The sequence below is a fragment of the Erpetoichthys calabaricus genome, chromosome 4 (assembly GCF_900747795.2).
Source record: "Erpetoichthys calabaricus chromosome 4, fErpCal1.3, whole genome shotgun sequence".
Classification (NCBI taxonomy): domain Eukaryota; kingdom Metazoa; phylum Chordata; class Cladistia; order Polypteriformes; family Polypteridae; genus Erpetoichthys; species Erpetoichthys calabaricus.
The window spans coordinates 308,701,829-308,716,351 of NC_041397.2; the positions used below are offsets into that span (position 1 = coordinate 308,701,829).

Sequence of the window (14,523 nt, forward strand, 5' to 3'; positions counted from 1 at the left end):
AGCATACTGATAAAAAACAATATTAAATTAAAGAGTGATAAAAATGCAGGTATAACAGACAATAACCAAACCCCCGGGTGGAATTGAAGAGTCGCATAGTGTGGGGGGGGAATGATCTCCTCAGTCTGCCAGTGGAGCAGGACGGTGACAGCTCCTCTGTCTGGAGATGATCCTGTTCAGTGGATGCAGTAGATTCACCATGATTGACAGGAGTCTGCTCAGCGCCCGTCACTCCACCACGGATGTCAAACTGTCCAGCTCCGTGCCTACAATAGAGCCTGCCTTCCTCACCAGTTTGTCCAGGCGTGAGGTGTCCCTCTTCTTTATGCTGCCTCCCCAGCACACCACTGTGTAGAAGAGGGCGCTTGCCACAACCGTCTGATAGAACATCTGCAGCATCTTATTGCAGATGTTGAAGGACGCCAGCCTTCTAAGTTATAAGAATAGTCGGCTCTGTCCTCTCTTGCACAGAGCATCAGTATTGGCAGTCCAGTCCAGTTTATCATCCAGCTGCACTCCCAGGTATTTATAGGTCTGCACAGTCACCTCTGATGATCACGGGGTCCAACACTTGTAAATTCTATATCTTTAAGTTGTTTTCTAAATATTTATCCCAATAAAAAATCAGTTAGGGCTGGGATTTAAATGTTTTTGCCACAGTTCTGGGGCCTCATTTATAACCCTCATACGTGGATTCGAGTGTATGTACAAACCCAAAAAAAATACAGAAAAATGCAAAAAAAAAAAAACATTTATAAAACTTGGCATCTACACATTTCCATGTAGCTTACCGTTTATGAATCACAGTCATCTTGTAAATGTGTGTTTGTGAACGCGCGGTGATGCTAATCAGCCTCATACATACTGTATGCAGTCACAAGGCTGCAGACATTCTTTGGCCTTTGGTGCAGTCTACCTCCTGACATGTTGAGACCCCTCACCTGCTCTCAACAGCATCTGCCTGCGCTCCACAACTGAGCATGCAAGATCACGTAAAGCCTTATAGCGCCTCACCTCTGTGTTCTGGGGAGTCCAAAGAAATCCCATATTCAAACCTTTGGCTAAAACAAACATTTTATTAACAATTGCACTATCTAGCTTTTTTTAGGAAAATGGATTTAAAGGACCAGTTTGTTCCCTCTTTTTGACTATCAATTTTTGTATTTTATTGTTGCTTTGTTTCCTTCCTTTACAAAAATAAAATACATGTGTATTTTTATAAAACATTACCACCATACCATATTCAGAACAGGTCATCCACTAAGTATGTTTGGGCCGGGCCAGGAACTGAGAAAAGCTTGGGTTGCTTCTGGAAGTGGTGTTGGTGAGGCCATTAGTGGGCGCTTACCCTGTGGCCTGTGTGTGGATCCCAAAGCCCCAGTGCAGTGACAGGGACACTGTGCAGTAAAAATGGTGCCGTCCTTCAGAGGTCCTGCCTCTCTTTGGTCATGAAAGATCCCTAGGTGTCCTTCGTAAACAGCAAGGTGTATCCCGATATCCTGGCTAAATTTTCCACCACAGTCTGGTCATTCTGGCCACCTAAACATCCCCTGTCTCTTATTGACTAACTATCTTTCTCACTTCTTCACCACCTAACAGCTAATGTGAGGTGAGCATACTGGTGCAAAAATGGCTGCTGTAACATCATTCAGGTTGGTGCTTCACATTAGTAGGGATTGAAGTGGCTTTCCACTCACTATGTAAAGCTTTCTGAGATAGTGAGAAAAGCACTATACAGTAATCCCTCCTCTATCGCAGGTGTTGCGTTCCAAACCCCCCCCCCCCCCGCGAAAGGTGAAAATCCGTGAAGTAGAAACCATATGTTTATATGGTTATTTTTATATTGTCATGCTTGGGTCACAGATTTGCGCAGAAACACATGAGGTTGTAGAGAGACAGGAACGTTATTCAAACACTGCAAACAAACATTTGTCTCTTTTTCAAAAGTTTAAACTGTGCTCCATGACAAGACAGAGATGACAGTTCCGTCTCACAATTAAAAGAATGCAAACATATCTTCCTCTTCAAAGGAGTGCGTGTCAGGAGCAGATAATGTCAGAGAGATGGACAGAAAAAAGCAAACAATCAGAAATCAATAGGGCTGTTTGGCTTTTAAGTATGCGAAGCACCGCCGGACAACGCAGCTGCTAGGCAGGGAGCAATGTTAAGGTAGCCTTTCAGAATTTTTTTAGAGGAGCGTCCATATCGTCTAGTGGTGCGAACAGCCCCCCACCCCGCTCACACCCCCTCCATCAGGAGCACAGAATGTCAGAGAGAGAGAAAGAGACAGAGAAAAACAAACAATTAAAAATCAATACGTGCCGTTCGAGCTTTTAAGTATGCGAAGCACCATGCAGGAAGCATATCGCTTGACAAAACAGCCACATTTAAGCCCAGCAAGGAAGAGAGCAATGTGAAGGTAATCTTTCAGTGTTTTTTGAGGAGTGGCCGTATCTTCTAGGGGTGCGAACAGCCCCTGTGCTCACAATATATTTGAGGAGTTTTATTTAATAGGTAATACGTGCTCTGATTGGGTAGTTTCTCAGCCATCTGCCAATAGCGTCCCTTGTATGAAATCAACTGGGCAAACCAACTGAGGAAGCATGTAATAGAAATTAAAAGACCCATTGTCCGCAGAAATCCGCGAACCAGCAAAAAATCCGCGATATATATTTAAATATGCTTACATATAAAATCCGCGATAGAGTGAAGCCGCGAAAGGCGAAGCGCGATACAGCGAGGGATTACTGTATAAATGTAAAGAATAATTATTATCATGTTTTCCAATATGTTATGAAATATTTCAAGGGTAATTATAATATATTGCAATAATGAAATGTATCCATCCATTTTCCAAACCGCTGAATCCGAACAAAGGGTCACGGGGGTCTGCTGGAGCCAATCCCAGCCAACACAGGGCAGGGTGACAACCCACCACAGGACACACACAAACACACCAAGCACACACTAGGGCCAATTTAGAACCGCCAATCCACCATGTCTTTGGACTGTGGGAGGAAACCAGAGCGCCCGGAGGAAACCCACGCAGACACGGGGAGAACATGCAAACTCCACGCAGGGAGGACCTGGGAAGCGAACCCGGGTCTCCTAACTGCGAGGCAGCAGCGCTACCACTGCACCACCGTGCCGCCCAATGAAATGTATATAATATGTTATTTTTTTCTGATTATCAAAGAGTACGTCAGGAAAATTGATGAGAAGGACTTGAAATTGTGCAGGCCAACCCCAGGGATTTATCCCTTAATGGAATACACGGGGTCAAAGTTATTCCTTTTCATAAAACTTTGAGAATTGGTAATATCGGTACATGGAGCCTTGTTTAATGTTATTTCAAGGTTTCTGACCAAAATGTGATCATATTTCTGATATCTTTTTCTTTACTGGTGGTCCTAACCCCCTAAAAGGCTAAAAGTTTGACAAAATGTCAAACATAACCATATGGGGGTACCGTCTTAAACTATTTCAAAGTCAGGGATTATGCATATGATGTTATTTTTGATTTTTAATCTTTTAATAGGGATCCAGCCTTCTATGGACCTCTTTCAGAGGGTGAAAAATGACCGATTTCTATTACAATCAAGAATATTTAGACTATAAACATGTCAACTGAAGCACACATTTTAATATTATAAATATTTGATGCAAATATTCATGTTTATTATGTATACTTCTACCTCATGAAGTAATAACCCAAATTAGGGCCACTTGTGCTAATTTAATTTGTGTATATAGCAGTATACTTTAAAAATATGTTAACCTAGCATTTTAAATATCATCAAATAGACATCTTAAAGGTGTTTCTAATATGGAGATATGTTTTACATCAAATTACGAGGGGACACAGCACAAATAATAACATTTTTATTAATTGAGTATAAGTAGTAAGGCTGTAAACTGAAGTCTACTGTACACAGACTGGCCGAATAAACAACTTGAACAAACTTTAACACATTACAGGGTGTCACACACGTGCGCATGGGAGGCAGCTAAAGGGCTTGAGTAAGGGAAGTTCCGAGTCAGACCAGGAGGTGGCAGAGTGCACCGACTCTTTTTCTCCCTTTCCTGCGGACCATTCACGGGAGATTCCACCTGGCCCTCTTGACGTCACTTCCGGGTCCAAACCTATGGAAGAAGACCTTGCCGGCTCCAGCCCCTGTGATGTCACGTCTGGGCTCGAGCCTATGGCTGAAGACCCTTGTGAGCCTGACATCTTTGACCTCACTTCCTGTCTTCCCCTTTAAAAGCCTCCACCTTTTCCCTATTCCCTCAGTTCTGTTTTGGACTTGGTTTTGTGCACATCAGTGCTGTTTATATTTTTGCAGCTTTAGAAGGAAAATTTTTTATATTAACATAGAAATAGCAAATTAACATAAAGAGCCATAAAAAGTAATTAAAAGCTTCTAAAACATTAGATTAAACATAAATTAGAATGTTGAGAAAATAAAATAGGACAAGTGAATAATTAACTAAAAATTAGTCATTTTGCATTATTTTTTAAGCTTACAGTAAAATTGCTAGTGTGGGAAAGAACAAGATAAGAAGGTTGAGAACACCTGTGTCCAGAGATAAGATGCTAAAAGAGGCCAGATGAAATATTGAATCAGCAAAGATGGCAAAAAGGCATTGCTGCCAAGGTCAGGTGAAGTAATGCAAGGAAAATGACAAAATATGTTCTATATATATATTTAGAAAATTAGTAATACTAGAATTTCACCTACGTACTGAAATTAAATATAAATCAAGCATGCCAAGCAAATGATTAAATAAAGGCACATGCTATAGTTCAATTTTAATTAAAGCTTAAGCTTCAGGCCACTAATATAAAAAGTTTGAAAAGCTTAAAGGAAACCCATATGTGGAATTGAAACCTTGGCCAGTTACAGAAAAGTAAAATACCAGGAGGGGGCCAACAATAGGGAAGTAAAAAGATAATAAGAGTTCCCATAGGAACCCAAGGTTCGTCCAGACAGGAGTTGAAGGGAGTCAGAGGGGATGAGCAAAAGAGCTCATTTAAGCGAGGTCGGAGAAGATAGGAAATGACATCAGAAAAGCCCAAAGATGGTAAGAGGAAGCCATCTGCCGAACCTTAGACCAATCAAAATAAGCAGAACAGAAACCTAGAGAAAACAATGGACAGTAAAGCCAGGTGCGGAATGAGCTAATTGAGCTAGGACAAAGTGATAAGAAAATGATATATAAGTTTTGGATTTTGAACCGTTCGGGGCTCAGCTCAATTTAGCCGTATTGGGTTGAGTCCTTGTTATGTTTTTATTATTATTATGCTTATTTTATTGCAATAAAACTGTAACTCACAGGTGGCGCAGTGGTAGTGCTGCTGCTTTGCAGTAAGGAGACTGTGGAAGATTGTGGGTTCGCTTCCCGGTTCCTCCCTGTGTGGATAGCGCTTTGAGTACTGAGAAAAGTGCTATATAAATGTAATGAATTATTATTATTATTATAACTCTGTTTGCCTATCCTGTGACTCCTAATAGCATTTATTTCAGGTAAATAGCCTTCTGGTGAAGATTTTTCGCCACAACACCGCCAAGGATACCAAATATACAGGTGGCTGCCCCAAACCTTGTTATGACTCAGAGTGGAGTTTCTGACAAGGGTTAAAAATAAATTAAAATCATTGGGAAGGATGTGTTCAGGTTTTTTCAGGTAAAACCATAAGACATGAATGATCAGCTATGGACCTGTGCACACAGTATTATTGCATGTCTTTTACCAATTATATTTGAAAATGTGCCTGTTAAAATATATTAAGAGATATATTAGTTTTCTTATGTTTCATATATAATTTTTGAAATATAATGTAACATATGTGCAACTCAAATATGTATTAAAATATTTAAATATATATAAAAAATTGTGTCCATAATTTTTTGGGGTATATTGCAGTATAGTTTCATAAGGGTTGGCCTTATGGCAATTTGGCTGTAATCATCATTTAAATTAATGAACATTCTTTCAGTTTTGCAACTCAGATCTCATCTTCACCACATTTATGGATCTTTTTTTTTTGCCTCAGGCCCAAATATTACCAATTAGTCAGTTACTGGTATATATGAGGACTTTCACAAATGCTTTGCTTAATCTTAATAAAACCTATTAAGTGCCATTGGGAGTGTAAAATATGGGCTGCCAATAGCAGATTCATGAGTCACTTATTGCAAGGTTTGGCTTGTTTTACATGGAAATAAATGACAGACAGTCGGCCTGTAGCAAGTCTTTAAAGTTCTTACATTCTAAAGTGTGGCTGAAAATCCCCACTAACCTTTTCTTTCTGTTTAATGTTTTTAAAGCTTACATCCTGACAGTGTTCTCTCTTATGTCTACACCAGGCAGAGTTTGAGAGTGGACCAGGAGATAGACTAGGCACCAGAAAACTGGAAGATTGAAAACATGAGTGCCAAAGCCAAGACAAAAGATTAAAGATGAAAAATTCAAAAGGTAGTGAATGTTACAGACCAAAGTTTCTTTTTAAAAGAGAGATGTGAAAGGGATCTGCAGATTGCACAAGGAAGTGAAAACCTGGGTGACCTTTTATCCCATCGTGTCTACCCAGAGGTCCCAACTTGAAACAGTCCTAACTCTGGGAACCCAAATTGGCAGAGATAATTAAAATACAAAATGTCAGGGGAAATAGACCAAAAAATGTTATATCCCTTAAACAACTGGAATTTCCAAAAAGAAACATCAATATTAATATTCAGAAACCTCATGTACCCTGACAATGAGTGTTAGATTTTCAGGAACCCATGGAGAACCACATATAAAAAATATAAAGAGAAGCCAAAACACTAACACACTCATTATGGAGACCACTATCTAAACTATTCAATAACTGAAAATGAGAAATCAAATGGCAGGACATTTTCATATAACCAACAAACAACACTACCATTCTTAAAACACTCAGAGACCAATGTATGTATTTAATTGACATTAGTGATACATTGTGCATACACCACAAATGTGAAATCTTTGGAATTTAATAATAATTAATAATAATTCTTTACATTTACATAGCACTACTAAAAGAGCTTCACATAGTGAGTGGAGAGCCACTTCAACAACCACTAATTTGCAGCATCCAACTGGACGATGCCAAGGCAGCCATTTTTGCGCCATTACACTCACCACACATGATCTGTTAGGTGGTGAAGTGGTGAGAGAAATAGTCAATTAGAGACAGGTGATGATTAGAGAATGACCATGCCATGGAAGGGCAATTTTGCCTGGACATCGGCATACACCCTTCTCTTTACGATGGATGCTCAGGGATCTTTAATGGCCACAGAGAGTCAGAAACTCAGTTTTACATCTCATCTGAAGGACGACACCATTTTTACTGCACAGTGTTCCTGTTACCGCACTGGGGCATTGGGATCCACATACAGACCCACAAGGGTAAGTGCCCCCAATGGCTCAATTTGTGGCATATTTTACACTTTTACAATTTTAAAAAGTTTCTGAATGCTGCTTCGTATCTCCTTGTTTCGGAAGCTGTAAATCACAGGGTTGAACATTGGCGGTACGATATTTGCTATAATTATCATGGTGTTGTACGCCTCGGTGGACAGCTTCACTCCTACTGCAGTTAACAGATAGGACATTAAAAGTGGAATATTGAAGAGTCCCACTACCAGAAGGTGGGTGGTTATAGTGTTAAATGTCTTCCTTTTTCCATCAATAGATGAGATCTTGAGAGCAACATAAGCAATCCTGGTATAGGAAAGTAAAATGAAGATAAGCGGGCAAATTCCAAACACAAAGGAGCCAACTGACAAAATGACAAAGTATTTAGGAAGTGCATTGCAGGCTATTTTAATCAGTGATGAATAGTCGCAAAAACAATAATTTAAGATATTAGTATTACAAAAAGAAAACTCAGCAATAAAAATTAAATGACTTACAGTAAAAACAGCTGGAACAATATTTAATAATGTACCAGCGACCCATAGAGTTTTTCTTGTAACAAGAGTAGAATACCGTAGTGGATAGACAACTGCCACGTAGCGGTCACACGCCATGAAAGCCAACAGAAAGGCTTCTGCTGCCTCTAAATATAAGACTAGGAGCAGCTGAAGCAAGCAAGGTCCATAAGGAATGGCCGCCCAGTCTAATAGGACAGCGATTAATTTGGGAGTAATATTTGTGCTACCAACCAAGTCAATTAACGCTAGAGTGGCAATGCCAACATACATGGGCTTTTGCAACTTATGATTCATTCCTATGACCAGAATTACCATAAAGTTCCCAAACAGCGTCACAAAGTAGACCATAGTGAGGATAGCAATTGTGTAGCTCTTCTTCTGGGCGTCGATTGTACAAAATAAGACAAATTCTGACATGGATATCAAGGTTTTGTTCATGCCTGGACTGTCACTTCTCCTAAAAGAAAGATAGAGAGAGATAAAGTTCAGACTATTAGAGGCTACATGAAGACAATTGATCACCAGCCATAATTGCATGCAGACTATCCTAAAGTGGTCATTAGTTCATGTAGGAAACTTCACTAGATTTAGCCATTGTCTATTCTAACACGAGGAGGTATGGTTGTAGATACACTAATAATACCAAAGAAGACAAAGAATTCAAAGCACAAGGGTAATACAATTTAAACCATCCTTAGATATATATTCATCTTCTGTTATCCTAACGCTCTGAATAAACTATACTACCGTATATACTCGCAGATAGGTTCTCCCGTGGATAAGTCGGGACTTGATTTTACCGTATAATTTCTGGTATTTTATAATGTCGGTCGTTTAAGTCGAATGCGGAAATCGCTATTGGTCCAAGAGATTATGATATGCTAATGCCCACCTGAGAGAGTAACCACAGAGCACACGGCCTTTTTCTTCTATGTGGGTGCAGTAACGCGCTGTAATCAGCGTGTGCTCCTAACATCTGTCTCTCTCTATTGTGCCTACATGACCTCACGGTAATACCCGAACTATTCCAAAGCAACATTTGCACAGTTTTGTGTGTCTCATACCCTCATACACCTTTATTGTAAGAGCATCCCTTATCTACGAAGGAGCGTTCAATCGGAAGAAAATATGAAGCGGGGTTTAAATTAAACATCGTTGAAGTAGCGAAAGAAATTGGTAACTGCGCTGCTGCAACAAAATTCAATGCGTCTGAGAAACTGATGCGAGATTGGAGGAGGCAAGAAGATGTTGCATTTTTGAACTGCCGTATAAGTCGGGGTCTGATTTTATGATCGATTTTTATATCGATCATATAACCTAACATTCTTCTAATCTTCTTAATAGCTTCTGAACACTGTGTGACAGTTAATAGTGTAGAGTCCACTACAACTCCTAAATCCTTCTCATAATTTTCAGGCCTCCCATTGTGTATTCAAACCTTACATTTTTAATTCTTGTGTGTAATACCCTAATTTTCTGAAAAAATACTTAATGATAATACAAATTATTAGAAGCACCAGCGAAATATTCATAAATCAGTATGTTACAATATAAAGCTTGAGTAGAACCTCCTGGGACTTGTACTCCATTAAATCTGATCTGCCACACATCTTTTCAAGCCTGTTTGCTGTTAATCTCCCTCACTGATGATTCAATGGAATTGAGATGATGTGCCAATCCATTTAGCTTGGTGTCATCTGTAAACTTAACCAGCTTGTTATTTATATTCCTAATCAAATCATTTATATTTACTACATTAAAAATAGCAGCAGCAGCCCCAGCCCTGAAGGGTGCTGGACACCATTCTTAATATTAGCCAATTCTGATAAGGTTCCTCATACATCTCTGTCGTGAACCAATTCTGCACCCATCTACACACCACACCCTGAATTCCCACTTATTTTAGTTTGATACCCAGTCTCTCATGTGACACCTTATCAAATTCTTTTTGAAAAGTCAAGATAAATAATATTGTATGCCCCACTTTGATCAGATCCTTTTGTTGCTTCCTCATAGAATTCCAGCATGTTATTAAAACGCAACCTCCCTCGTCTGAACACATGCTGACTTTTCTGTAAAACTCTTATTCTTGTCATGTGTTGCTCAATCTTATCCTTAAAAATATCCTTAATAATTCCTTCCATTATTTTTCCTGTGATGCATGTTAAGCATCACATTGGTTTGGACACTTTGTGAGGTAAATAATAACAAAAATGTATTAAACACATTTAAAGAACGTGAGTTTATAAAAGCACCTTAACTTTATGCAACTCCTGCTCTCCAGACAGGTACTAGTGAATTGCAGCCCTACTGAAAACAGTATCTGTTTCAGGCTGACCTCCAGCATCAAGGTATAACAAGCCTTCCTTATAAGGTAACACTCGGTCATCCAGCCCCGCCTACATCTAAAACAGCCCCCTACTTTGTTCTCTATCATGGTGTGCTTATTTCATTGTGCACGACTGCAGGGGTTTCACTGTTGAAGTTGAAGTAACCCTTCTCAATGTAACATTGAAACAGTAAACTAATCCATATTTGAGGCCGCATGGAATTGTTTTCCTGTTTTACGAGATTCAAGTCTGAAAAACTCGCCAGTGATTGTGAATGGGAGATTTTTAACATTTCAAAGATATAGCAATGGCAAATCATCTGTCCTGTCAGATTTGCTTCAAGAACAAATGTGGCATTTTTTAAACAAAACCGGTTCAGCAGGAGCCGAGTTATTTTCATGCATACAGACAGACAGACAGACAGACAGACATGACTATCACAGTAAGTGCTTTTCGCGTTATATACAATCGCACCTCAAATCATTTTATACTTTATTTAACTCGTTCAAGGGCATCAAAAGGAGGGGTTGCTGGTGGTACTCAACTGTAAACGGTGACCAAACCCACTGTTATGTTATAGCTGGACTCTCTTTGCTAGAAAGAAAGTTAGCTTCATTGGTTTGACGAGTCTCCCTGCACTCGCGTGAGTAGAGAAGGACAAACAACTGCAAAAATGGCATCGACATCTGTCGAGAGATTGAAGCGAATTAATAAAGCAAAATACTCCATGGACGACGTTTTGCATATTATTACTGAATTGGACACTGACTTGTCTGACATCTGATTTTTATACAAGTAATCGAAAACGAACATGAGGTACCACATCAGCTGATCAGTCCCCAGTTGATCGTGGTGCTGAACCCTAATCGTGTAGCTGACAGGGCAACATTCGCCTGGGAAGACCTCCATTTGCAATGACAAGAGGTACAAACCAGATTGTGATGCACTTGAACTGCGACCTCTGCTGGAGCCCTCAACCCCTGTGAAGACAACACAGCAGCCAGCATGCCATGCATTCCGCCCATGCTTGAGCCGCTGGAGACTGCAAACTGGTGGCCTTGGCACACAGCAACTGACATTTTGTGTTGATTTCTGTGTAAAACCATCCATCCATCCATTATCCAACCCGCTAAATCCTATTTACAGGGTCATGGGGGTCTGCTGGAGCCAATCCCAACCAACACAGGATGCAAGGCAGGCAACAAACCCCGGGCAGAGCATCAGTCCACCGCAGGACACACTAGGGACAATTTAGAATTGCCAGTCCACCTAACCTGCATGTCTTTGGACTGTGGGAGGAAACCGAAGCGCCCAGAGGAAACCCACGCAGACTCGGGGAGAACATGCAACCTCCACGCATGGAGGACCCGGGTTCGCTTCCTGGGTCTCTCAACTGTGAAGCAGCAGCACTACCACTGCTCCACAGTGCTGCCCCTGTGTAAAACCATTTTGTAAAAAATATTCAGCCCTCAAAGAGTTAAGCAGTGGTGAGCAGAAAGTCAGGTTAAGAAAAATGGTTATCTGGCTCATTTCCTATTTCATTCAAACCTCACCGAGCTTTGCCACACCCTGTGATGGACTGGTGCCCTGGCCAGCGAATGCTCCTGTTATGTGCCCGGTGCTTGAAAGGATAGGCTGAAGCTGCCCCTGACATGACCCTGGTTAAAGTGGTTTGTAAAATAAAGAAATGGATGGAATGGGTGAACTGAGTCAACAGACCTTTTTGTGAAAACTGTGATTTGAGTTAAACTTGACTCCAAGTCACTTCTCATAGATCTGCACCTGATATACATTATGTAACAAAAAATGAATGAAACAATGCAATTGACATTATATTACATGGTTAATTTGCACACTGACATAATTGCTCAAAGTGCCTCTCTTAGTCTTCCAGGCTGAAAAAACGAAATTGCATGTGTTACCTTTAAATATGTCTTCAGTGATAGGCAGGATCCCTCTGTTTCTTCATGCTGTAGTGATATTTTGTCTTGCAGTGTAAACGATTATGATTTAGCATTTAACTTCACATGTATAAAATGTGATTCTACTTTATACTTTCCACAGTCCAGGTAACAATACAGAACAATTTTGCAATAATTTAAAATGGCTGCTCGTCTGAATTTATAGAGTAGACATAACATCAGCTCTAATTGAGCACATGTGCGATTTCTGCCTCATTCTCTTCTATTTATGTCTTGTTCCCCTTTGAGGCTTCATTGCATTTTCAAGTGGAGGTGCCATGGGACATGGCTAATGAAACAAGCACCCTTCAGCTTTATTATTGTTTGGTGCACTGCTACAAGTAACGATTATTATTTCTAGATTAGACTAGCAGTGAACAGAAGTGACCTCCAGGAATTTAAATGGACTTGAATGTTTTTGAATTATCAACATATTTATACATCGTAGCCATTTATTCTGATGGTCTTCAGGCTCACTAGCCACTGTAATCTGTCCTGTTGTTAAGAGGTGCTAAATTAATGTAATTAAGTAAACCCTGCAAAGGACTGCCAATCCATCCTGACTTTGGTACCTGTCGTGAGGTACGCTACCGGTCAAACGTTTTAGAACACCTCCGTTTTTATGGAAATGCGCACAATTTAATATCCTAATGTTTCATGAAATCAAGGCATAGAATAAATAAACAATGGCAAATTAAACCATAAGTCAAAGAATCATTAAGTGTACAAAATTTCATTCAAATTTTTGATTCGTCAAAGTAGCCACCTTTTTCTGATCTAACAGCCAAACTGAGGTAACCCTTTTGATTCAGAACGTCAGTCACTCTGTGCAAGTCTCCAGCAAAAGGACCGCAGACCATCAGACTTCCTCCTCCTGTATGGTCATCAAAACACAGAGAATGGGAAATAACAGCTCACCTAATTAGGCTAAAAACAGAAGTGCCTTGGAACAAAAACCCTGCAGCCACAGGAGGGGTCTCCAGGACCAATTGTTGGAACCACTGGCTTAAAAGATAAATTTGGTATTTTTCAAGTAAATGTTGTTTATTCACAAACATGGTATATGTGGATTTTTCATGCAAAATTGTTTCCTAAATTTAACCATTTTCTATACATTAAAACAATCTTTTCAGCAATGCTTCTTTATAATGGAGGCAATGGGGCACAGAGCACCAACAGAAAATAAAATGGTTAACACTTATCAAGTACAGTATGTCTACTTTGAAGCGACAAATGTTTCAAGAAAACATGAATTCCATTTTTCTGACACACGGTTATGACAACAAAAAGGGTACTGGAAATAATAATTTCATCATATACTCCTAGTACAGTGGAACCTCGGTTCACGACCATAATTCGTTCCAAAACTCTGGTCGTAAACCGATTTGGTCGTGAACCGAAGCAATTTCCCCCATAGGATTGTATGTAAATACAATTAATCTGTTCCAGACCGTACGAACTGTATGTAAATACTGTATATATATTTTTTAAGTTTTTAAGCACAAATATAGTTAATTAATGCACAGCGTAATAGTAAACTAAATGTAAAAACATTGAATAACACTGACAAAACCTTGAACAACAGAGAAAAATAACACTGCAATAGTTCGCGCTATAGCGCTACCAACCACTGGCTAAAAACACTTTTTTTTTGTGAGTTTTAAGCACAGGGAAAAAACTGAACATGTGAAAAAATCTGTAATTTAATAAACCACCAAGAAAAGTAACATTGCAACAATGCACACTATGAACCGATCACTGTAAACAGAAGTGAAAACAAAATCAAGCCCAGTGCATTCTTTAACTGCCTTCCTACCTTCTCTCTCTCGCGCTGCCTGTGTGTGTGTGTGTTTCGCGCTCTCTCGCTCTCGCTCTCTCTCTTGCTCGCTGCACAGGAAATGCACAGGGAGAGACTGAACATGTACAAACCGAAAGGGAAACTGTCTTGTTCGTATACCGAGTGTGTGGTCGTGAACCGAAGCAAAAGTTTGGTGATCTTTTTGGTCGTAAACCGATTTGTACATGTACCGAGACGTTCGTGAACCGAGGTTCCACTGTACTATGTTTCTCAAGGTAAGGATGCATTTTCTGTTTGCTTGTGTGATAGATAGATAGATAGATAGATAGATAGATAGATAGATAGATAGATAGATAGATAGATAGATAGATAGATAGATAGATAGATAGATAGATAGATAGATAGATAGATAGATAGATACTTTATTAATCCCAATGGGAAATTCACATTCTCCAGCAGCAGCATACTGA

General features: G+C 39.7%; 1 long non-coding RNA gene across 1 annotated transcript in view; it reads right to left on the minus strand.

Moving 5' to 3' along the window:
- Positions 1-461: 461 nt before the first annotated feature.
- The window catches only part of LOC127527399 (uncharacterized), a 31,192-nt gene continuing 17,130 nt past the window's right edge, over positions 462-14,523 (minus strand). The window contains exon 2 of the long non-coding RNA XR_007934717.1: positions 462-546. This is a non-coding gene — a long non-coding RNA (uncharacterized LOC127527399). The remainder of the gene's footprint in view (positions 547-14,523) is intronic.